We start from the raw sequence: 23,299 nt of genomic DNA, 5'->3' as shown, positions 1-23,299 counted from the left end.
GGAAAAACACTAGGAAGCACCAGGAAACAGAGAAAAATCACCCATATTGCCTGTCAGAAACGACGGCTGCTTTTAACATTTGGTTGTTTGTGTAATCTCATATGTCCGTTTTCCTTTAAAAATGGTTTCATATTGTGCATACTGGTTTCTTAGGAAGTTTCTTTCATTTTCTTCCCAATTATAAAGGTAATACACGCTGATTATAGAAAAACCAAAAATCACAATCATAAAGAACATCAAAACCATCCCATAATCCCACCCACCAAGAAGTAACCATTAAAAAGCAACTTCAGTGAATTTGACATTTAGAAAGCCCATAACCTTGCAACATGCCCCTAAGGCAAGAGTAAGATGTTTTTGGGAAAATGAAGGAACTAATACTTTGCCATTATCCTGATTTAGAAATGAGGCTGATTTGTCTAGAATGAATGCCTCTGCATTTCAGTCTCCTTGTTTGTATATATAAGAGTTTCCAATTAACTTCACAAGAATATCTTCAGGATCAATATTAAAACATTGGTTGAGAATTTTGAGTGTTCTGAAAGAAATCTACACTCTCCAGGCCATGAGCCACACTCATTCAGTTGGAGGTCCTCCTGCCAGGCCAGGCCACACAGAATTGGGGCCGCATGAAAATAGAATAAGGTGGTTTGGCTGGAGATCACCCTCCGGCTTTTTCTGGGCCAGAGAATGGAAGGAGCTGACAAAGCAGAGCAGGGTGTGTAAGATCACTGTTGCTCGTGTCAAAACCGTCCAAGTCCCGTCCATGTGCAGGTGCTAAAGACTCTGGGAGGGAGACAGCTCTCTTTTCCAGGGCATTTATATTGACTTTTTTCTGAAATTTTCTTTTTTGTTGCTATCTCTCTAAATCGCCTTGAAAATAGTCATCAGTATGGGGAACAGGGCAGCGTCTGACTTACATTTTTCTTAGGGATATGGCTGTGCTGACAAGAATTGAGTCGACACAGTGGCTTAACCAGTCAACTGGCGGCACTGAGATTGGAAGAGGAAAGTGTTTCGATGCTACAGAACAGGAAGTCTCAATGGGAACTTACAAGACAGGTGGATTTTTTATTATGGTTGCACAGAGGCCCCTAGAAGCAAGCACTCAGGTATGTGCTAGCTTGCTAAAATAAAACAGAACCAATCAAACTGATAAAAACCTTAATCATACTCCCGATGTGTACCAACCCACTGTTGTCTCGTGTTATTCCCAGGCCATGTGCTTCTCAAGGCCTGCTCCTTCTCCTGCACATCCTTGTGGATACAGCAAATGGCACCACTGTTTACTCAATTGTTCTCAGTCCAAATTCCTCAGCATCATTCTTGAACACTCCCCTATCCTCACTCCCCAAATCTAATTACCAAGTCTTGCTGATTCCACTTTCTAAATATATCTCAATCCTCCACTTTTTTTCCATCCCCAGTTTGTCCAAGCAACAGTCATGTTACCTGGCCCACTGCTATCGACCCCTCACTGGGGTCCTATTTCCATTCTTGTCATCCCCCAGCCACAGCAATCCCTTGAAAACACAAATCTGACAGTGTTCCTCTTCTACCAAGAACCCGCTAATGTTTCCCCACAGTTCTTTTAATCAAAGAGAAATTTCCACGCAGTAAAATCACTCCATGGAGTATATGATTATGGAGATTTTCACAAACACAGACTGGTACAACCAGCACAGCATGCAAAATATAGAACAGTTCTTTTGAGTAATTACGAATAAAACTGTTATAAAAACTCACAGAGTCTTCTGTGTGAAAATAAGTTTTCATTTCACTTGGATGTGGTGTTTCTGGACTGTATGGTAAATGTATATTTATCTTCATGAGTAACTGTGAAGCTATTTTTCAAAGTGGCTGCACCCCTTGCATCCCTATGCTGGTGGGATAAAGTCCAGACTCCACATTAGGTCCTCAGAGTCCTCTACCCCTAGCTCCTGCCTGCCTCTCCATCTGCAGCTCTCTCTATTACAGCCCCCCTTTCCATGCTTTATCACCCAATCTCACTCAAACTTCTTTCATTATTGTGATAAACTCTTACTAATATCTAGGACTTCCTATATGCTCAGTCTTTTGCCCAAGATAACCATGCATCCATCTTTACCTGAAGAACTTTTTAATCTGACCAACTTGCTGGTTTAAACATCACCTCTGCCAAGAAGCTTTCCCTGAATCTCCATTAGGATCCCCCATGTATGGATATTTCCCTCATTCACTCAACAAAGGTTTGATGAATAATAACCAGGATCTAAGTTCTGTTCCAGGCACAGGGGAGAAATCAGTGAATAAAATAAATTTAAGTCCAGACTCTTTATGAAGCTGAGAGATTAGAACATCGGGTGACAGCCAGAGCTATAAAAACCTAAAGCAGAACATGTGGGGTTGCTATTTTAAGCAGGACAATCGGAGGACACCTCTGAGCAGAGGACATCTCTGGGAGGAGAAGTGTGAGTGAAATAAAGAAGGAGCTCTGAAAATAGCTGGGGAAAGATCATTCCAGGCAGAGTAAACAGCAAGGACCAAGATGTTAAGATAGGGACTTCCCTGGTGGTCCAATGGTTAAGACTCCATACTCCCAATGCAGGGGGCATGGGTTCCATTCCTGGTCTGGGAACTAAGATCCTGAGAGCTCCAAGACATAGCAAGGAAAAGAAAAAAAAATTTTTTTCTAAGTTAAGCAGACACATTACTTTGTCAACAAAGGTCCGTCTAGTGAAGGCTATGGTTTTTCCAGTAGTCATGTATGAATGTCAGAGTTGGACTATAAAGAAAGCTGAGTGCTGAAGAACTGATGCTTTTGAACTGTGGTGTTGGAGAAGACTCTTCAGGGTCCCTTGGACTGCAAGGAGATCCAACCAGTCCATCCTAAAGGAGATCAGTCCTGGGTGTTCATTGGAAGGATTGATGCTGAAGCTGAAACTCCAATATTTTGGCCACCTGATGCAAAGAGCTGATTCATTTGAAAAGACCCTGATGCTGGGAAAGATTGAGGGCAGGAGGAAAAGGGGACAACAGAGGATGAGATGGTTGGATGGCATCACTGACTCGATGGACATGGGTTTGGGTAGACTCCGGCAGTTGGTGATGGACAGGGAGGACTGGCATGCTGTGGTTCATGGGGTCGTGAAGAGTTGGACATGACTGAGTGGCTGAACTGAACTGAAGACAGAAAAGAGGTTGGCATGGGAGGCTGACGTGTTCGGGAAGCAGCCTGGAGACCCTTGATGGGAACCTAGAAAGGTAGGGAAGAGGCACGGAAGATGAGGCTGCATATCGGGGTGTTTGCATAACGCCCTCCACCCCATCAAAGCATCTGCCACGCTGCATTGTTACTCCCTCTGAAGTTGCCTTCTCCTCTCAACTGTGTGCTCTTTGAGGCCAGGAATGGTGTTTGCTCTGTTTATTACTTGTTGCAAGCTCTTACGCTGTGACTCCTGCATGGTAGGTTCTTTTTTTTTTTTTTTTGAAATATAGTTAGTTGGTTTACAATGTTGTGTTAATTTCTCCTATGCAGCAAGGTGACTCAGTTATACATAGATAAAGCTTTTTCCATTATGGTTTATCACAGGATAATTAATATAGTTCCCTGTGCTATATGGCAGAACTTTACTGTTTATCCATCCTGTATGTACTAGTTTGCTAATCCCAAACTCGTAATCCTTCCCTCCCCCACCCCCTCGCGTGGCAACCACAAGCCTGTTCTCTATGTCTGTGAGTCTTGTTCTGTTTTGTAGATATATTGATTTGTATCATATTTCAGATTCCACACATGAGTGGTAGGTTCTTAAAAAATATTCAAATGAATGAGTAGTTGGACTACTTCAGCGGCACAAAGACTCTTGACTGAATGACAAATTCTCGAGAAGATGGCATGAGCCCATATTACCAGCAGAGAAAAGGAGGCTCAGATTACTGAAATGACTTTCCCAGAGGCAGAGGTGAGTAACGTGGCTGGAATTCAGCTTCCTCGTGATTATAGCTCCCTCTCACAATATCTGCTCACAATATCTGTCTTTTCTGAACCAAGAAGTAACAAACTCTCATACTCAAACATTGTTCTGCCCATTCTAATTATGTCTGCTGACCTTGAATCTGAAAGAATATTCTGGACCATTCCTTAGAGGTAGCAGGTCTTTTGTGTTTTTTAAGCAGTCCAGGAGCTCGCAAATGTTTCTTTCTTTTTTTTTGACCTACAGAATGATTAAAAAAAACTGGGACACATGATCTTAAAAAAAACAGTTGCTTGTTTATTTTGAAGAAGTCTAAAGCTGCGGCAGTGCTGGCTCTGTAATGTCTGTGGAAAAACCCATCAGACTGAGGAGTGACTGTCCCTTTATGCAGAGGCGCACCTCCACTTTGCCACAGCCCTCAATACTCCTTGGTGCCTTGTGTCTGGTCCATTTCAAAAGTTTCGGTTACTTGCCTGGAGGGTGACAAAATGTGGTTTCCTGCCCCATAGCACATGCTGCAAAGCTTCAACACTTTGGCCACCTGATATGAAGAGCCAACTCCTTGGAAAAAACTATGCTGGCAAAGATTGAGGATAGAAGGAGAAGGGGGCGGCAGAGGATGAGACAGCATTACTGACTCAATGGACATGAGTTTCAGCAAACTCTGGGAGATAATGGAGGACAGGGAAGCCTGGCATGCTGCAGTCCATGGGGTCGCAGAGAGTCGGACTTGACTGAGAGACTGAACGATAACAAAGCACAAGCTGTCGGGTCCCTCAGTGGAGGGGCTTTGAGAACCAGGGCCAGGCCTCTGCGTATTCTATTTCTCTTTCCAGCACATGTAGGTGGTTGAGTTCAGAATAGGATGACTAGGTAGAGTAGGCTAAAAATCGGGAAGTCAGAAAAGAAAGGTGATGCCCCCAAAGAGCTGCGTGCAGCAGAAGAGATTACGAGAAGGCTGCAGGGGAGCCCGCGTCCCTCCATCCAGCTCAGGGCACCGGCCTTTGGGTCTTACCTGTTGATAAGCCCACAATGGTTTACAATGTCAGCCAACAGAGCCCCTGCTTCCCCCTTGACTATATAACTCAGTACTCCAGCTGCTGTACACTGTCTACATTACCGTTCTATCAAAGACATCAATGCATATCATGTAGTACCGACTCAAGTCATGGCCTGGCTTGGGAGAACTCCAGAAGAGAGCTGGAAGGAATTTTCCATGCCAAGTTATATAATCCAGGGTCTACCACAAATCCTGGCACACAGTTGCTGAATAAATACTTGTTCAAGATGAATGAACCTCGTGCGAGTTACTTTTCTTCCCACTTCATCTATAAAGCAAGGGGTTTTCATTTAGCTACTCTTTAAGATGTTGTAGAGCTCAGACATCCTGTAGTTCTATGGATTTCTAAGTAGTTACAGGCAAAGTGGAGGTCAGCAATAAATACCAGGGTCTCATCCATTTCCTGGGCAGAGTAGAACAGATTTTAATGATCGCAGAAAAAGAATCAAGAAGGCTCTGATTTTCCACTGCTGAGCTGAGATAATGCCATTAGTCACAACTGTGTTTCTCAGCCTTGGTGTCAGAGCACGTCGATCCAGAGTTTACACTCTGCATATGAGTGAAGTTTATTGGTTAAAAATGAATTCATCAGAAATTTGCCTCCAGGACTCGAGACATGTGGCTGAAATGGGTGTGATATACAGGTGAGGCCAGCCTGCACAGGCCGGCCAGGTGGCTGGGGCTGCCCAGCTGCTAGAATTTAAAGAGCCCTCCCAGGCCCCTTGCTGGATGATTTCCTTCTGTTAGCCTGCTTCAGTGCCTAAATCCCCACTATTGGTCATACCTCTGAGTTAAGGCCCTGAAAGATGGAGTCCAGATGCTCCAATATGCAATGAGGGATTTTAAATCCAAATATTTGCATTCATTACATTCATTACCACTTTGGAAGAGTAATTTTCTCCAACAGTTATGATGATATTTGCCATCTATTATTGAGCACTGATCCTGTCCCAAGCCCTTTACACATGCTGAATGCTTTTTATTTTCATCCACACAACCCCCTCTGTGACAAGTACTATATTTAGCCCTGTTTATAGGCTTGGCAAGAGCCAGAGGTCATACAAGCCTAAGTGGAGTCAAAACCAGATTCTAGATTTTTTTTCTCTCTCTCTCAGGATAGAACTGACACACAGTTCAGTGCACAATCTCAATGCACAGCTGGGTACATGTTTCCATATGCACACCCTTACACAACCATCACTCAGGCTGAGACAGAGAACATTTACAGCACCCCAGGAGGCTCTTCTCCTGGGGTGTCCCCTCACCCAGAGGGACACCTGGGCCTTCCCAGGCAACCCCTCCTAGTCAGTCCCTCAGCACCCTTCCTCTGCAAAGGATTCAGAACCTGGAAATCTACCTATTGGGCTACGTGAAGGGAGGTGGTGGCCCAGACACACTCACATGTAGGGGAAAAAATCCAAAAAAAAGAATATTGGGAGGGGGCAGGGTACTGAGGTAGCAGGAGGGAGCTGTCCCTGGGGAGAGGTGAGGGCTTGTCCCCAGGTGCCCGGGGACACCCAGCTACTGCCTGGTCGGCTGGGAAGCATCTCCAGAGCATGAGGACCTAAGCGTGCAGAGACTGTCGCAGGAGTGCCTGTCCTGCATATCAAGCAGTGCTGGTCTCTCCCACTGCCGGGAATCCCAGTCTCTAACAAGAACAGAATGCTGACAAGTGCAAAGGAGATGTGTTTGCTGGCACAGAGTCCATGGGGCGGGAAGACAGGCCAACGCAGGGCTCCCACAGGAAGTTTCAAACCCACTTTATAATTCTTAGTTTAGCTATCATCAACTCTTCCCAGATCCAAGGCTGTGTTTTCCCTTTGCCATGTTTAAATCTAGCTTCTCCCTCCTATTGTCTTTCTGTCTGTCCTACAGATCAGGATGCTAGTTTGGAATTGTATAACCTCCTCGGGCTTCTGCACAGCCCTGATAGCATCCTCTATGAGACAGCTCTTCTGCCAGCTGTCAAGTGTTGACCGGCAGCTTGTATTTGATTATTCTTATCAGTTCTTCTTTAATGATGCATCACCCTATCTCCAGATCTGAAGTCCTAAATAATTGGCAGGCATTAGAAGACACACCTCAGGGAAACCTGGTAACTTAAACTGCAGGGCAATTGAAGATAAAGAGCTGTATATGTAGGTTTTTGCTGATGGAAAATGAATGACATTTTGCAAAAGATGGAAGGGTGAAGAAAGAGGGAAGGCAAGGTGGTGGAAAGGAGAATGAAGAGGTAGGTAGGTAGGAGAGGGGGAGAGGGAGAAGGGAGAAGAACAAAATAAAATAAAGAGCATGAGAGGGAGAAGGATGAAGGCGATAGTGAGAAGGTGTGGAGGGGGGAGACGAATTGAGAACAAGTGGAGCAGGGAGATGGCAGATGTGGTTCAGACTTTCAGAAGATAGGAGAGGAGTCTGTAAACTCCTCTTCTTATTTTTGTTACTTGTTTACAATACCTGAGTAGCTGATCACTACCAGGCATCTAAGCCAGTGGATGCTTACAGAAAACTAGATGCCAAACATTGCAAATATTAAATAGTCTGCCCTGTGATGTCCCTAAATGCACTCACACTTAACAGATAATGGGGTCATTATGTAGATAGATCAGGAAATACATTTGGCCCTTGTCAGTCACGTCCCATTTTACACAGCTGCTGCTGCTGCTGCTGCTAAGTCACTTCAGTCGTGTCCGACTCTGTGCGACCCCATAGACGGCAGCCCATAAGGCTCCCCCATCCCTAGAATTCTCCAGGCAAGAACACTGGAGTGGGTTGCCATTTCATAGCTGAGAGATTATAAAAGATGGGAGAGAGAGAGGCAAATAGAAACAGTAGGGCTGCGTACTCTCTTCTTTACAAATTCAGTTGGAGAGATTTCTTCAGCTCTAACCAACCATGCTACAACTGGACATGCTGCGTTTCCAGAACATTCCATTAAAGGAATCTGGGAAGAATATAATGCATCTTGAATATTTTTCTATTTAAGCCATTTAAAATTTTTGTAGTCATGTTTATTGGGAGTAAAGTGCTATTTGCTCAGTCATGCCCAACTCTTTGCAATCCCATGGACTGTAGCCCCCTAAGTTCCTCTATCCATGAAATTTTCCCGGCAAGGATACTGGAGTGGGTAGCCATTCCCTTCTCCAGGGGATCTTCCTGACCCAGGAATCGAACCCCAGTCTGCCACATTATGGGCAGATTCTTTACTGTCGGAGGCACCAGGGAAGCCCTATAGGGAGTAAGTAAAAGTGAAAGTCGCTCATGTCCAGCTCTTTGCGACCCCATGGACTATGCAGTCCTTGAAATTCTCCAGGCAAGAATACTGGAGTGGGTAGCCTTTCCCTTCTCCAGGGTATCTTCCCAACCCAGGAATCAAACCAGGGTCTCCTGCACAGGAGGCGGATTCTTTGCCAGCTGAGCTAGCAGGGAAGTCCCAGAAGGGAGTAAACCCTCTTGTTAAAACTGAGCTCCCCAGAATGGTGAATCCCTCCCCTTCTCCTCCATGAATTCTACAGGACCCAACTTTTCTTGCATGAGTTTGTTTCCGAAGTTATAGAAGGCCTCAGAGACCTGCTAAATGGTGGGTCTGTTTGGTTGTTTTGGGGGCAACAAAACATTTTACATTTTATCATTCATTTCCCATTCAATAATGTCCCCTGCTAGTTAAAAGACTCCTACAGTTGAGGAAGTTAAAATTCTGCCATAAAGAAATTCATTTTGAAGCATATAAAAATAATGGTTCAAATGTATAATGATACTCTACTTGCATTTTTCCTATGTGTGTAAGTATAGTGCTGATATCATATAAAAAATAAAATTCTGAATCTAGTTATCTAAATTTAAATCTTAGAAAACCTGTTTAAGGAAGGCATCTTAGTGAACTAGAAACACTATAAACTACATGCCTTTATAGTTTCAGTACTTCCTTATCTACTGAATGAGTATTATTTTTTGGGTAATTCATATATTTATTTATTCATTATTCCCTCCAGAAATATTTTGTTGAACTTAGTATGTGCCAGAGTGTACTAATACCTGAAGATGTGGCGAGGAAAGGCTCATTCCATACTTCCATACTGATGCACAGAAATGATGAGAGATAATCGACGGCTATTGGTATTTATTTCATGTATTTATTTATTTTTTTAATGATTTTTTGGCTACCCTAGGCTAGGTCTTTACTGCACTCGGGCTTTCTCTAGTTGTGGCGGGTGGGGGCTAGTCTTCGTTGCGGTGCTGGAGCTTCTAATTGCAGTGGCTTCTCTTGTTGCAGAGCTCAGGCTCCAGGGCGCGCGGGTTCAGTAGTTGTGACGCATGGGCTTGGCTGCTCAGCAGCAGGTGGATCTTCTCAGACCAGGGATCTAACGTGTGTCCCCTGCATTGGCAGGCTGATTCTTACCCACTGCGCCACCAGATGACTTCCTTATGGAGTCATCCATACTTCCTCATAAAATGTAACTAACTGTACCTAATTATTTCAAAACTTACTTATGTAATATCGGCCTCTTCACATTAAACTATTAACCCTACAAGAGAAATGACTGCGCTATCATTCACCTTTCTCTCTCCCATCACTAACCCAAAACTTGACACATGGTATTGACTCAGTGGGCTTCTCTAGTGGCTCAGTGGTAAAGAAACCATCCGCAAATGCAGGATAATCGTGTTTGATCACTGGGTCATGAGGATCCCCTGGAGGAGGAAATGGCCACCCACTCCAGTTAGTCTTGCCAGGAAATCCCAGGGACAGAGAAGACTGGAGAACTACAGTCCGTGGGGCCGCAGAAGAGTCAGACACGACTTAGCGACTAAAGAGCATTTACTCAGCAAATAGTCCTCCAATGTATGCATTTATCATAAGGTAACATTTGGGTTTCCCTGGTGGCTCAGAGGTTGAAGTGTCTGCCCGAAATGCGGGAGGCCTGGGTTCGATCCCTGGGTTGGGAAGATCCCCTGGAGAAGGAAATGACAACCCACTCCAGTATTCTTGCCTGGAGAATCCCACGGACGGAGGAGCCTGGTGGGCTACAGTCCACGGGGTCGCAAAGAGTCAGACACGACTGAGCAAGTGACTTAACAACATTTAAACAGCACTTAAATCCATTATCTCATCTAATCTTGATAACAACCCTGTGAGGTAGGTCCTCTTCTCCCATTTTACAGTTAGGGAAATTGAGAAAAAGAGAAGTGAAGAGACTCGCCACAGGTCACACAGCATAACTGAAATTCAAATCCAGGCAGTGCTCTGGTGCTAGAATCTGTGTATTTATCCACTATACTCTATTGTCTATGAATGGTCAGTGAATAATGAATTCACAAATGAATAAATGAATTTAAGTAGTTTACAGGCTCTGGACTATAGGATCACTAATTGTGATAGGAAGATGTTGGACTTTTCCACCCGAAGTTTAGTACAAGGTCTTTTAACAGTTATCAGAGTATCATCAAGCACCCTCCATTTGTTACTGAAAATGTGCTATCTGCTGATCAGGAATGCCTGAGACTAGTGGCCTGTGTACACTCCGCTATGCTTTGCACTTTTCTTCCCTCCACTTGAGTTGTGTCATTCCCAAACCTGTTTGTTCCTTTTGTACTCACTCTAAGCACATAATTGAATTAAAAATTATGTAAATGCATAGAATATAACTGGAAAAAGAAGTAAAGCTGTTGTTTCTATGAAAACTATCCTGATGTAGATATGCAAGGATGAGTCCTATCTGTATGTCAATTTTTTTAAATAAACAGTGAATTTATTTTCACTATTTCAGCATTTTATTTTAATGCTGAAAAGGCAAGTTAAAAGTTTTGGAAATATTTTTTAAATGCAAGAAGTTTCATTTGAAAGTTGCTTCCAAATAATGTGTGGAAGAGGCGAGGAAGATGGTACAAGAATTCTAAAACATCCTGAAGGACTTTTCACTCAGATGCCTTTGCCTGTGGCTTTCAGGTCAGTTCAGTGGCTCAGTTGCATCCGACTGTTTGCGACCCCATGGACTGCAGCATGCCAGGCCTCCCTGTCCATCACCGACTCCCAGAGCTTGCCCAAACTTATGTCCTGAGACTAGTGGCCTGTATGCTGTTTGCTATGCTTTTGCGTTTCTGTTGCCTCCATTTGAGTTGTATCATTCCCAAACCTGTTTGTGCCTTTTGTACTTACTCTAAGTACATAATCGAATTAAAAATCAAGTTGGTGATGCCATCCAACCATCTCATCCTCTGTCGTCCCCTTCTCCTCCTGCCTTCAATCTTTCCCAGCATCAGGGTCTTTTCCAATGAGTCAGCTCTTCACATCAGGTGGCCAAAGTTTTGGAGCTTCAGCTTCAGCATCAGTCCTTCCAATGAATATTCAGGACTGATTTTCTTTAGGAATGACTGGTTTGATCTTCTTGCTGTCCAAGGGACTCTCAAGAGTCTTCTCCAACACCACAGTTCAAAAGCATTAATTCTTCAGCACTCAGCTTTCTTTATGGTCCAACTCTCGCGCCCATTCATGACCACTGCAAAAACCATACATAGATTTGATTAGAAGGACCTTTTCAGTAAAGTAATGTCTCTGCTTTTTAATATGCTTTGTGGGTTTGTCACTGCTTTTCTTCCAAGGAGCAAGCATCTTTTGATTTCATGGCTGAAGTCACCATCTGCAGTGATTTTGAAACCCAAGAAAGCCTATGGCTTTAGATTCTCACATAGAGAAAGCACTCAGGGACATTAGGCTGTAAGGAATCTCAGTCAAGAAACCCATTTTCCTAGATATCCATGCAGACTGACTTTAAAAAGTAAGGGAATGAATGTGCATTTATACATTTTAAGATAAAATGAAGTACTTTGAAATGTGTCCCATAGGGTTAATATAAGCTTGTGCCTTCATAGAAGTCCTTGAGTGTACCTTACCAAACATCAGATAAGGGAGTGGCTTATTAAAAACCCCTCTGTTTTTTTTTTTTCTCCCTGTATTTTAGCTTTAAGTTTTTTTTAATTTATGTATTTTAATTGGAGGCTAATTACTTTACAATATTGTAGTGGTTTTGCCATACATTGACATGAATCAGCCATGGGTGTACATGTGTTCCCCATCCTGAAACCCCTCTCCCACCTCCCTCCCCATCCCATCCCTCAGGGTCATCCCGGTGCACCAGCCCTGAGCACCCTGTCTCATGCATCGAACCTGGACTGGCGATCTGTTTCACATATGATAATATACATGTTTCAATGCTATTGTCTCAAATCATCCCACCCTCGCCTTCTCCCACAGAGTCCAAAAGACTATTCTTTACATCTGTGTCTCTTTTGCTGTCTCACATATAGGTTTATCATTACCATCTTTCTAAATTCCATATATATGCGTTAGTATACTGTATTGGTGCTTTTATTTTTGGCTTACTTCACTCTGGATAATAGGCTCCAGTTTCATCCACCTCATTAGAACTGATTCAAATGTATTCTTTTTAATGGCTGAGTAATACTCTATTGTGTATAGGTACCACAGCTTTCTTATCCATTCGTCTACTGATGGACATCTAGGTTGCTTCCATGTCCGGGATATTATAAACAGTGCTGCGATGAACATTGGGGTACACGTGTTTCTTTCAATTCTGGTTTCCTCGGTGTGTATGCCCAGCAGTGGGATTGCTGGGTTATAAGGCAGTTCTATTTCCAGATTCTTAAGGAATCTCCATACTGTTCTCCATAGTGGCTGTACTAGTTTGCATTCCCACCAACAGTGTAAGAGGGTTCCCTTTTCTCCACACCCTCTCCAGCATTTATTATTTGTAGATTTTTGAATCGCAGCCATTCTGACTGGCGTAAGATGGTACCTCATTGTGGTTTTGACTTGCATTTCTCTGATAATGAGTGATGTTGAGCATCTTTTCATGTGTTTGTCAGCCATCTGTATGTCTTCTTTGGAGAAATGTCTGTTTAGTTCTTTGGTCCATTTTTTGATTGGGTCGTTTATTTTTCTGGAATTGAGCTGTAAGAGTTGCTTGTATATTTTTGAGATTAATTCTTTGCCCATTGCTTCATTTGCTATTATTTTCTCCCATTCTGAAGGCTGTCTTTTCACCTTGCTTATAGTTAAAAACCCCTCTGTTTTTAACATGCCTTTGCTAATTGAGCTAGTTGGGTTTTTTTTTCTTCTTCTTCTTCTTCTTTCTTTAATTGCATATCCTCCAAGCTTCATGTAACCTAGGTAATCTATAACCAGATTTATTAACCACCCCTATAGATAAAGTCTTCCACATATGGGTCTCTACAGTAATGGGGGTGTGCGGTGGGCAGGGGCTTGTTTTTCAGAAACTGAAGTCAGCTCCTGCCCAGTTCAAACAGGTCAAAACTGGTTGGGTCCACCGACTCCAAAGCTAGGACTGCCCCAGTGGCTGATGGGTGACCTTTTAATGTCAAAGGGATTAAAAACTCCATCTTCAGGTCATGCTGCGCACCTCCATTTTTGAACATGCATCCCATGAAGACATGCAGAACAATGGTTCACCTTTTCCCCACCTCCAGTCCCCTTTCTTGCCTAAGACCCCCTGGCTCATTAATCCCATAAGCATATCAAACCCCTCACCTCTGGGGAGGCAGATCTGAGTCTTGCCCTCCTGCCTTCTAGACTGACTGCCTTGAGGATAAACTCTTGGTTACAAACCTGGTCTTGTCAGCTTTTGGTTTGCCTGGTTCACTAACAACTTTAGGCATGTATGTATCCTTCTCTAGGATTCCCCTATTCAATCAACATCTGAGTAGGTGCACATGGATTCCAAGAAACTTCTTCAAAATCGTGTGTTTCATCCTGAAGTGTACATGGAATTTGCATCCCATTCTGTGGTAGATATTAATACTGCTCATAAAATATTTCCAGTTCTTCTGGACACATAGTAGGATTGCACTATCCTGCCCCTCTTTGAAGATGAGTGGGGCTCTCTAACATGCTTTGGCCAGTGAGGTGTGTGTGGGCATGACAGGGGTTTCCAGATGGCTGTGTGTGTGTTGGAGGGGGTTCTCACTCATGTCCGACTCTTTGCGACCCCATGGACTGTAGCTTGCCAGGCTCCTCCGTCCATGGAATTCTCCAGGCAAGAATAATGGAGTGGGTTGTCTTTCCTTTCTCCAGGGGATCTTCCCAACCCAGGGATCAAACCCACAGCTCCTGAGCATCTCCTGCATTGCAGACCGATTCTTTACCACTGAGCCACGGGGAAAGCCCTCTAGATGACTGTGTTAATACCTAATCATGATGTGCTATAGTTGTCTTTTCCTCCCCTAAGACAACAGGCAAAGTTCTACAGAGATGCTACAATGAAAACATGAAACATAGGCCCCAGCTAACTGTCATGGATGTGTTCTGTGAATGAGAAATAAGCTTTTTTGCTTTAAGTCACCAAGATTGGAAATTGTTTGTTATCACAGCATAATCTGATCTATCTTGAGTAATACATATTCCATGATGCATCTGTATTCATTTAAATTTGTTAATAACCCCCCTCCAAATCTGAAGATACACTGAGCACCGCAGAGAGACATACCACATTGATTTAGTGACTTTGTAGGCTGTCTCCGCTCTTTTCCCACATGAAAAGCATACAATCAGAGCCTTTAGGATCCCTTCAAATGCTGATATTAAGTCATGCTGTGTATGAGGAGAGAACAGGCACCCTATGAATGTTGTGCCTATGTCGCTTAACTAAACCAAATAAAATTAATTTGATTGGAGAGCTGTTATATCTGATTGTGGAGCAATTGATTAGATTTCCATAGAGTCAATCTGATTTCATTGTTATTGTTCCAGTTGTCTTAAATGAGGGAATTGGATTGCACAGTGATCCAACTGATTTGTTTTGGCAATTGGCCTGCCAAATGTTGGCCATGTAGCCAGCACCACTGTTTGACCCTGGGACAGGATGTGTAATTAATTCACTTGAATGTTGAATTCAAGCATTTTTTTCCTACAAGCTGCTATGTGTCAAGCACTGTCATATACTGAAAAATATTCATCAGCTGTAAATATTTAAAATGTACAATCGCCCCTGAATACACGCCACACCAAAAGGTCTAAACATTCTACGATGCTGTAAACTTTGACTGGGTCAGGCTTCAATTTTAAACTCTTTGTAGGCCTTTTTCCCTGTAGGGCTTCATTCCAACATTGCATAAGGATCAAAAATGGATTGTTCCTGCCCCTTAAAAACAACTGATTCGAATTCCATTGATTTAAAAGGAAACTACTTATGCAATGTTGGAAGAATAGACTCGAGGCTTCAGGGGACCAGTGACTTGTCTATGCACCCAAACAATGCCTGAGTTTGTTGTTAACAATATTTGATGACTACATGAATGAATAATTAACTAATGATTGAGGAGTCCCAATATTTCTTTATTTCAGTTATTTTTCAGTGAAGCAACGTAACTTCTGAACATGTGAAGCAATGGAACTTCATGATTAAGTGCTTTGGCTTCGCAGTTGGTCGAGTCTGAATTTGATTTCTGATTTTGCCGTAGTTGCAAATTGCATTTTCCAAAGATGGTCAAAATAATACCTCCCACTCCACATAGTCTTTTGCAATATGAACTTGACACTCCCTCATAATGAGGTAGCCAATGTCTCCACTCTGTTGAATCTGTGTGAACCTTAGGACTGGTTTGAGCAATATAATTCAGCAGAAACAATGATGCACCAGCTACAGACGTAACCCTTAACTGGCTTGGCAGCTTCTGTTTCCTGACTGTTGGAAGCCAGCCACCATATAAAAAGCACAATCCTTTGAAACATCAAGGTTCTGATTGAATTCTTGCATAGATAATGAAAACACAGAGAAGGAATACCTTTTGGGAGAGAACTGGATGGATTCATTATCAAGCATGTTGAATATGCCTTGCCTTTGGAACTCATCATTTTAGTAGGGAGTTGGCTATATGGGTTTGAAACTCAAAAGAGAGATATAAGCTGGAAATATAAATTTGGGAGTCAACAGCAAATAGATGGTAACTGAAAACGTGAACACAACTGAGAGTATCTTTTTATAAAAGCATATAGGATGAGAAAAGTAAGTGGTCCTGGGGCATAAATATGAGGAACAGAATTATGTAAAAAAAGGGCAGGGAAAGAACAACTGAAAAGAGATGAGGAACAGAGGTACAGAGGGTAGGTGGAAACCCAGGAGACTTCTGTGCCACTGATACTGGGAGGGGACTTCAAGCAAGAAGGTGTAGGGATGTCCCTGGTCATCCAGGGACTAAGACTCTGCACTCCCAATGCAGGAGGTTCCATCTCTGGTCAGGAGGTAAGATCTCACGTGCCTTGGGACGACTAAGCCCACACACCACAACCACAGAGCCAATGCCACACAGCTAGAGAAGAAGCCCGTGCACTGCAATTACAGATCCTGAGTGCCGCAATTAAGACCTGACTCAGCCAAATCAATAAATTAACTAAAGTATGTATTTTTTGGAAAAAGTCTTTCTTCTTTAAAAAAAAAAAATAGTATGGAGGAAGTTACTTGGTGGTTTAGTCATTAGGATTTGGTGCTTTCACTTCTGTGGCCTGGGTCCAACCCCTAGTAAGAGAATTAAGATCCTACAAGCTGTGAGGTATGGCCAATAAACGAATAGATTAAAAAAAAACAAAACAGTATGGATTTAATGTAACAACAAATGGTACCAAATTGAAAGTCCAAAGACTGACTCCTCATCATCAGGCTTTCCGATGTCATGTACCACATGAAGAGGCTCTGAAGCATCATCTGTATTCAGTCCAAGTAATCAGACTCAGTTAAGTCGTGAACCACATCAGTTTGCATGAGTCAACTCTTTCTGCTGCTGCTGCTAAGTCGCTTCAGTTGTGTCCGACTCTGTGCGACCCCATAGATGGCAGCCCACCAGGCTCCCCTGTCCCTGGGATTCTCCAGGCAAGAACACTGGAGTGGGTTGCCATTTCCTTCTCCAATGCATGAAAGTGAAAAGTGAAAGGGAAGTCGCTCAGTTGTGTCCGACCATCGCGACCCCATGGACTGCAGCCTACCAGGCTCCTCTGTCCATGGGATTTTCCAGGCAAGAGTACCGGAGTGGGGTGCCATTGCCTTCTCTGACTCTTTCTGCAAGGAGAGCTAAATATGGAGAAGCAAAGTGGGGAGAAGGAACATTTGAAGGGCAAGCCTGCAGAAACCAGCTCCAGCGATGTTCAACAGGGCTTTGGGCTGTGAAGATGCTAAAGCAACAGATAGACTAGTGAGAAAAGAGCAGACAGACTCAGGCTGGCTTCTGCAGGGCCTCCAAGAACTCCCACAGACAGCTGAGATGGTACTAAATTCAGCAGACAGTGATCGGTGCATGAAGCTGAGGGATTGTGCTTATTTGTAAGGTGCATAAGTGATTTCTGACTAATTCAAGATTTTTCAGCTACTGTAACTGGTGACAATTTCCAAAAGAGATCCAGAATTTACAAGGTCTTCCCAGTTAATATCTCTCTTCCATAACTTTCTTCCGAGAGAGAAAAAGGAATTAATGATCTCGCTTCTCCTTGGGCTAAATCGTGGCAAGGCAAGGTTGAAGAATTTCCCAAAGTCCTAAGCAGCAGCAATCTTAAGACTTCCATGAATTGCTAAATAATTCAGAGATGACCTCCCCGATACATAAGTCATCTACAGTTTTTAAAGGACTCTCCTATTTCATGTTTGTGATAACCCTGGAAGGAAAACAAGGCAAGTCACTTCCATTTTACAGATGAGGAAACTCAGATACTAGGGAGTTTGACTTAACCACTTCCTATCACTAAAAGCAGCAGAGCAAAAGTAGAATTTTCATTTTTTCTCTCCTGGTCTTCCGGTGAATTCTGTGGTTGAGATGAAGCACAATGTAACTTGATCTTCCAAAAATGGGGCTTGCACAATTACTGTGCCTGCAAAGTTCATGGAAAATAACCAAAAAAACACATTCTGGGATAGCCTGGGACCTCAAGGTCAAGAGAAATATTCAGTGCTGTTTTAACCAAGTTGTTTGACAGCTAATTTGAGTTGCTGAGAACATGATGATATGTAAATATCATACTGCGGTTTGATTATTAGCATTGATTATTAACAAATATTTCTTTGTAAACCAAGTTTTCCCTGTCTGGTATGAGGGTGGCCTGGGGGCTCAAGAGAGTGTTCCTAAGAAAATGGCCAATGTGTTTCCTTTCTGTGTGTCCCCTTGAAACTAACAAGACCTCCTTTTCGAAACTGAAATACAATTCAACACAACTATGAAGAACGTGAAGTTGTTTTTCACTGCTTTCCCCCTTGCCTTTATCAGAGACCAGAGTTTTGGCATCTTTATTGTGTCATTAATTTTAGTTATGTTCTAAACACAGAGTATGGAGGTCTTCAAGGCTATGATGACTGACAGTATTTAGACATGTCCAACTAAGTTTCTTTTGTTTGGAGAATCTTGGAAAGATAAATAAATCACTGAAACTTTCATTATGAAAACCACCACTTGGCCATGGTGGTGCTTCTCCTGGGAAAGTGATGAAGATTTATGGTGGGATGGAGGGGACAGCCAGGAAAGCAGTCCCTGCCAGGAGCTGAATCCCATCGTGGACTGAATTGACTGAAGCATCCAGCTGAACTCCAAGCATGCCCCTGTTCTCTGTCTCCTCTGACCTGCCCCCCTTGGCAGTTTTTTTTTCTTTCTTAGTAAAGTTGTGACCTAAAGATACTTCCTTCACTTTTGTAATCAGTACTGGATGGTGGTGAGGAGGCAGTGGCCAAAGGCAGTCAATTGATAATGCTTTGGCCAACACACTCAAATCCTGCTGTTTGATCCTCAGGGCCTCCCACTACCCTGTCTGCCCTGAAAGTAACTGTCTTCCCTGGTGGCCTAGTGGTTAAGACTCCATGGTCCCAATGCAGGCCACCCCGGTTTAATCCATGATCAGGGAACTAGATCCCATATGCCTCAACTAAAGATTCTGCATGCCACAGCTAAGATCTGGCACAGCCAAAAAAAAGTAGCGCCTGTCTTCTCCCAGGACTCCTTTGTACCCCAGGTATAGCCTTAAGATGAATGAAACTGAAAGGGGTTTTCTTTTTCTTTAGGAATTCCCACCTGGAGCAGGACCCAACCTTCCGTGTCCCTTGTTTCTGTTCCCTCCCTGGATTCCAAGGCCATCTGTGAACAATGCTTATGAAGATCTCAGAGGTCGCTGAGAAAATCAAAGAAATTTGCATGCAAACTAATTATTAAATGACATTTAGGAATTACTGTTAACTTTGCTTGTTAATGCCATGGTGGTTATCTAATTTTTTTAAATGTATGCAAGTTGGACATACACTTAGAGATGAAATGGCATAATGTCTGAATTTGCTTTTAAAATAAAGGAGGAAGGGGTAGGTCAGTCAGGATCCTATCAGGAGACAGAATCTATTCCACGTATTGTTAACAGAGAAAGAAGTATTAACCAGGTCACTGGAAGGCAAAAAGAGAACCTAAGATATCATTAACGTACCAATTGAAGGAAGTAGTTACTGCCCTAAGGCTGGGGAATAAAGGGAAGTGGTTGCACTTGGCAACCTAAGGCTTGACAAAAGGTCCCTACTCAGCTGGAACACAGACCTCTGAGAGGATCTCTAGTGTCTGAGCTCAAGGAGGGGCGCCAAAGTCACTCCCCATCTCCAAGTACTCTGGCAACTGGGGCTGATGCCTTTGAAGAGGGCAACAGGCTGGTTGTGTGAATGTTGGAGAAACTGCAACTAAATACCACTGTCAGTCTGGAAAGGGGCTACTGCCTCAGGAAACGGTGGTGATGTTGACAGGAAGCCAACAGGAAGAGGCAAGTCCCTTCCTCCTCCAATCTCAGTCTCCCTCCAACACTGTGGCCAACAGGGAGCCAACTGGTGAAGCAGAGATGAGGTTTGAAGAGTCCCAGATTCTCAACGAGGACATGAAAGGTGGGCCTGGAGCTGAGGTAACAGCCTAACAACTAGCATGAGGGAGACACATCAAAGGAGACAGGCAAACAGAGACTAATCATTGAGACTCAGTGGTGCATCCGTGAGGGTTGACATATTGTTCTCTATGCTTCTGTATATATTCAAAAATTTTCTATAATATAAATAATATAATGAAAAAAAAATCTGGAAGTTTCACTTTGAAAAAACCTTCTTTAGGCAGACTCACAAATATGAAGAACAGAGTTGTGGTTGCCAAGACAGAGGGGAGAGGGGAAGACATGGATTGGGAGTTTGGGATTAGCAAATGCAAGCTATTATACACATGTATAATTGAATCACTTTGCCGTACACCAGAAACTGTGTATACGCAGTTTATACCACATTGTAAATCAATTATACTTCAATAAAACAAAGAAAACTTAAACTGTTCATATTATTATCATTTTATGGAAAATATTGAAATAACTTTAATGAAAATTAAAAAAAATTAAAATCTATCTACAATTATGTCATCCCAAAAAAACCCCCAAATTTTCTGTTTTTTCAACAGCATTTTCAAGCAATTTCAAACAGCATTTTCAAGATGTGGTTTATTAAGAATCTCAAACCCCAGGGGTAACTGGCCTCCTCAGTACACTGAGAGTTTTGTTTTAACCATCCTCACCCTTTCTCTATCTATAGTCAATTTTCTACTTTAAGACAGAGTGAGTTTTCAGTCTCTATCTCCATCTAAGGATATGACCTAAAGATAGATGATAGATAGACTGATTGATACATAGACAGATAGATAGGTGATAGATAGATATCCCTTTAACTTTTCTCCATATATCTTTTCCTCTCATCATTCCTGCCCCCTTTTTGAATTTTCTCCAGTTAGTCCATGGGCATACTGTAACCCACAGGGTCTAGTGGAGTCACAAACAAAGGCTATAACTGGACATGACCAGTTAGCCCAAAAGGTGCTCTCTGTGTCTCCCAGTTCGAGGTGGGGCATTTTATTCTTTCCAGGGTACAGGTTGCCTCTCAGGCCCAATGTGGAAATGGTCATAACGTGGTTAGATGGCAACTGGAAGAATATGAAGGATTCTATGCAGGCTCCTACTTGTTGAATTTGAACAGTTTAATGTTTCAGAAAGAATGCCCTTGCCAGAATGCAGAGAATGGATTAAAGAGGAGCAAGACTGGAGCCAAAGAGAAGAGTCAGGATTCTAAAACAACGATCCAGGCAAAGTGGATGATAACCTGAAAAAGATAATGGTAACATAAGAAATGCTGGGCTGGAAGAAGCACATGCTGGAATCAAGATGGCAGGGAGAAATATCAATAACCTCAGATATGCAGATGACACCACCCTTACGGAAGAAAGTGAAGAGGAACTAAAAAGCCTCTTGATGAAAGTAAAAGATGAGAGTGAAAAAGTTGGCTTAAAACTCAACATTCAGAAAATGAAGATCATGGCATCTGGTCCCATCACTTCATGGGAAATAGATGGGGAAACAGTGGAAACAGTGTCAGACTTTATTTTTTGGGGTTCCAAAATCACTGCAGATGGTGACTGCAGCCATGAAATTAAAAGACGCTTACTCCTTGGAAGGAAAGTTATGACCAACCTAGATAGCATATTCAAAAGCAGAGACATTATTTTGCCCACAAAGGTCCGTCTAGTCAAGGCTATGGTTTTTCCAGTGGTCATGTATGGATGTGAGAGTTGGACTGTGAAGAAAGCTGAGTGCTAAAGAATTGATGCTTTTGAACTGTGGTGTTGGAGAAGACTCTTCAGAGTCCCTTGGACTGCAAGGAGGTCCAACCAGTCCATTCTAAAGGAGATCAGTCCTGGGTGTTCTTTGGAAGGAATGATGCTAAAGCTGAAACTCCAGTACTTTGGCCACCTCATGCGAAGAGTTGACTCATTGGAAAAAACTCTGATATTGGGAGGGATTGGGGACAGGAGGAAAAGGGGACGACAGAGGATGAGATGGCTGCATGGCATCACTGACTCGATGGATGTGAATTTGAGTGAACTTCGGGAGTTGGTGATGGATAGGGAGGCCTGGCGTGCTGCAATTCATGGGGTCGCAAAGAGTCAGACATGACTGAGTGACTGAACTGAACTGAACTGAACAGATGGAAAGAACTGAAGGGTCTGAGAATGTTAAGGAGATGGAATCAGCAGAACTTAAATATGAATGGGAAGTGGAGCAGTGAGGTAGATAGAAAAGTCAAAAATGACATCCATACTCTCTATTGGTGAAACCAAGTAAGTGGTGATGTTCTCACTCACTGAGAGAGAAAATTTGTGCAAAAAGTGGAAGGAGGAGATGCTGAGTTTATTTGGGGGAGACTTTAATGTAAAGATTCTGAGGGATATCCAGGTAGAGGCATACAACAGCAGTTGGGTATACAGTCATAGAGCTAAGGTTCTGAAGGATCTGGGCTGCAGATAGAGATGGAGAGTCATTTTTTGCTTTTGTGATTATGTGTGTGTGTGTGCTTGGTCACCCAGTTATGTCAGACTCTTTGCAACCCCATGGACTGTAGCCCGCCAGGTTCCTCTGTCCATGGGACTTACCAGGCAAGAATACTAGAGTGGGTTGCCATTTCCTTCTCCAGGGTATCTCTCTGTCCCAGGGATCAAACCCAGGTGTCCTGAATTGCAGGTGTATTCTTCAACATCTGAGCCACCAGGGAAGCCTGTTGTGATTTTGTTTTTAATTCCACAAATATACATAAATATAATGATTTGTAAGAGATTAAACAACACATGTGAATTGAAATATCTCTTGAATACTCTCTCCATATTCCAGGTACTTCCTTAAAGGTATCTATTATTGTTGTTTTCACATATATTCTTCCAGAATGCTTCCTCTGCCTTTATACACATATATGAACTTACAGAACTGTGTTTTGTTGTTGTTCAGTAATTCAGTGGTGTCTGACTCTGGGAACCCATGGACTGCAGTATGCCAGGCTTCCCTGTCCTTCACCATCTGCCAGAGTTTTCTCAAACTCATGTCCATTGAGTCGGTGATGCCATTCAACCATCTCATCCTCTATCATCCCCTTCTCTTCCTGCTTTCAATATTTCCCAGCATCAGGTTCTTTTCCAATGAATTGGCTCTTTGCATCAGGTGGCCAAAGTATTGCAGCTTCAGCTTCAGCAACAGTATTTCCAGTAAACATTCAGGGTTGACTTCCTTTAGGATTGACTGGTTTGATCTCCATGTTGTCCAAGGGACTCTTAAGAATCTTCTCCAGCACCACAGTTTGAAAGCATCAATTCTTTGGTGCTCAGCCTTCTTTATGGTCCAACTCACACCCGTACATGACTACTGAAAAAATCTGATCTGATCTGATCTGAATGAGTTGAT

The 23,299-nt window shown here is 42.9% G+C and overlaps 1 long non-coding RNA gene across 2 annotated transcripts; it reads left to right on the top strand.

The window, feature by feature from the left end:
* The first annotated feature begins 1,801 nt into the window (after positions 1–1,801).
* LOC104975274 (uncharacterized) lies at positions 1,802–20,360 on the top strand. 2 transcript variants are annotated; one of them, XR_813792.4, is made up of 4 exons: positions 1,802–3,444; positions 3,764–3,941; positions 9,003–9,126; positions 19,077–20,360. It is a non-coding gene; the product is annotated as an uncharacterized lncRNA (long non-coding RNA). The 2 variants fall into 2 exon arrangements; XR_009491964.1 differs by lacking the exon at positions 9,003–9,126.
* The last annotated feature ends 2,939 nt before the right edge of the window (positions 20,361–23,299 follow it).

Source organism: Bos taurus, chromosome 20 (genome assembly GCF_002263795.3).
Source record: "Bos taurus isolate L1 Dominette 01449 registration number 42190680 breed Hereford chromosome 20, ARS-UCD2.0, whole genome shotgun sequence".
Lineage (NCBI taxonomy): Eukaryota > Metazoa > Chordata > Mammalia > Artiodactyla > Bovidae > Bos > Bos taurus.
This window is presented reverse-complemented; position numbering and strand designations above follow the sequence as displayed.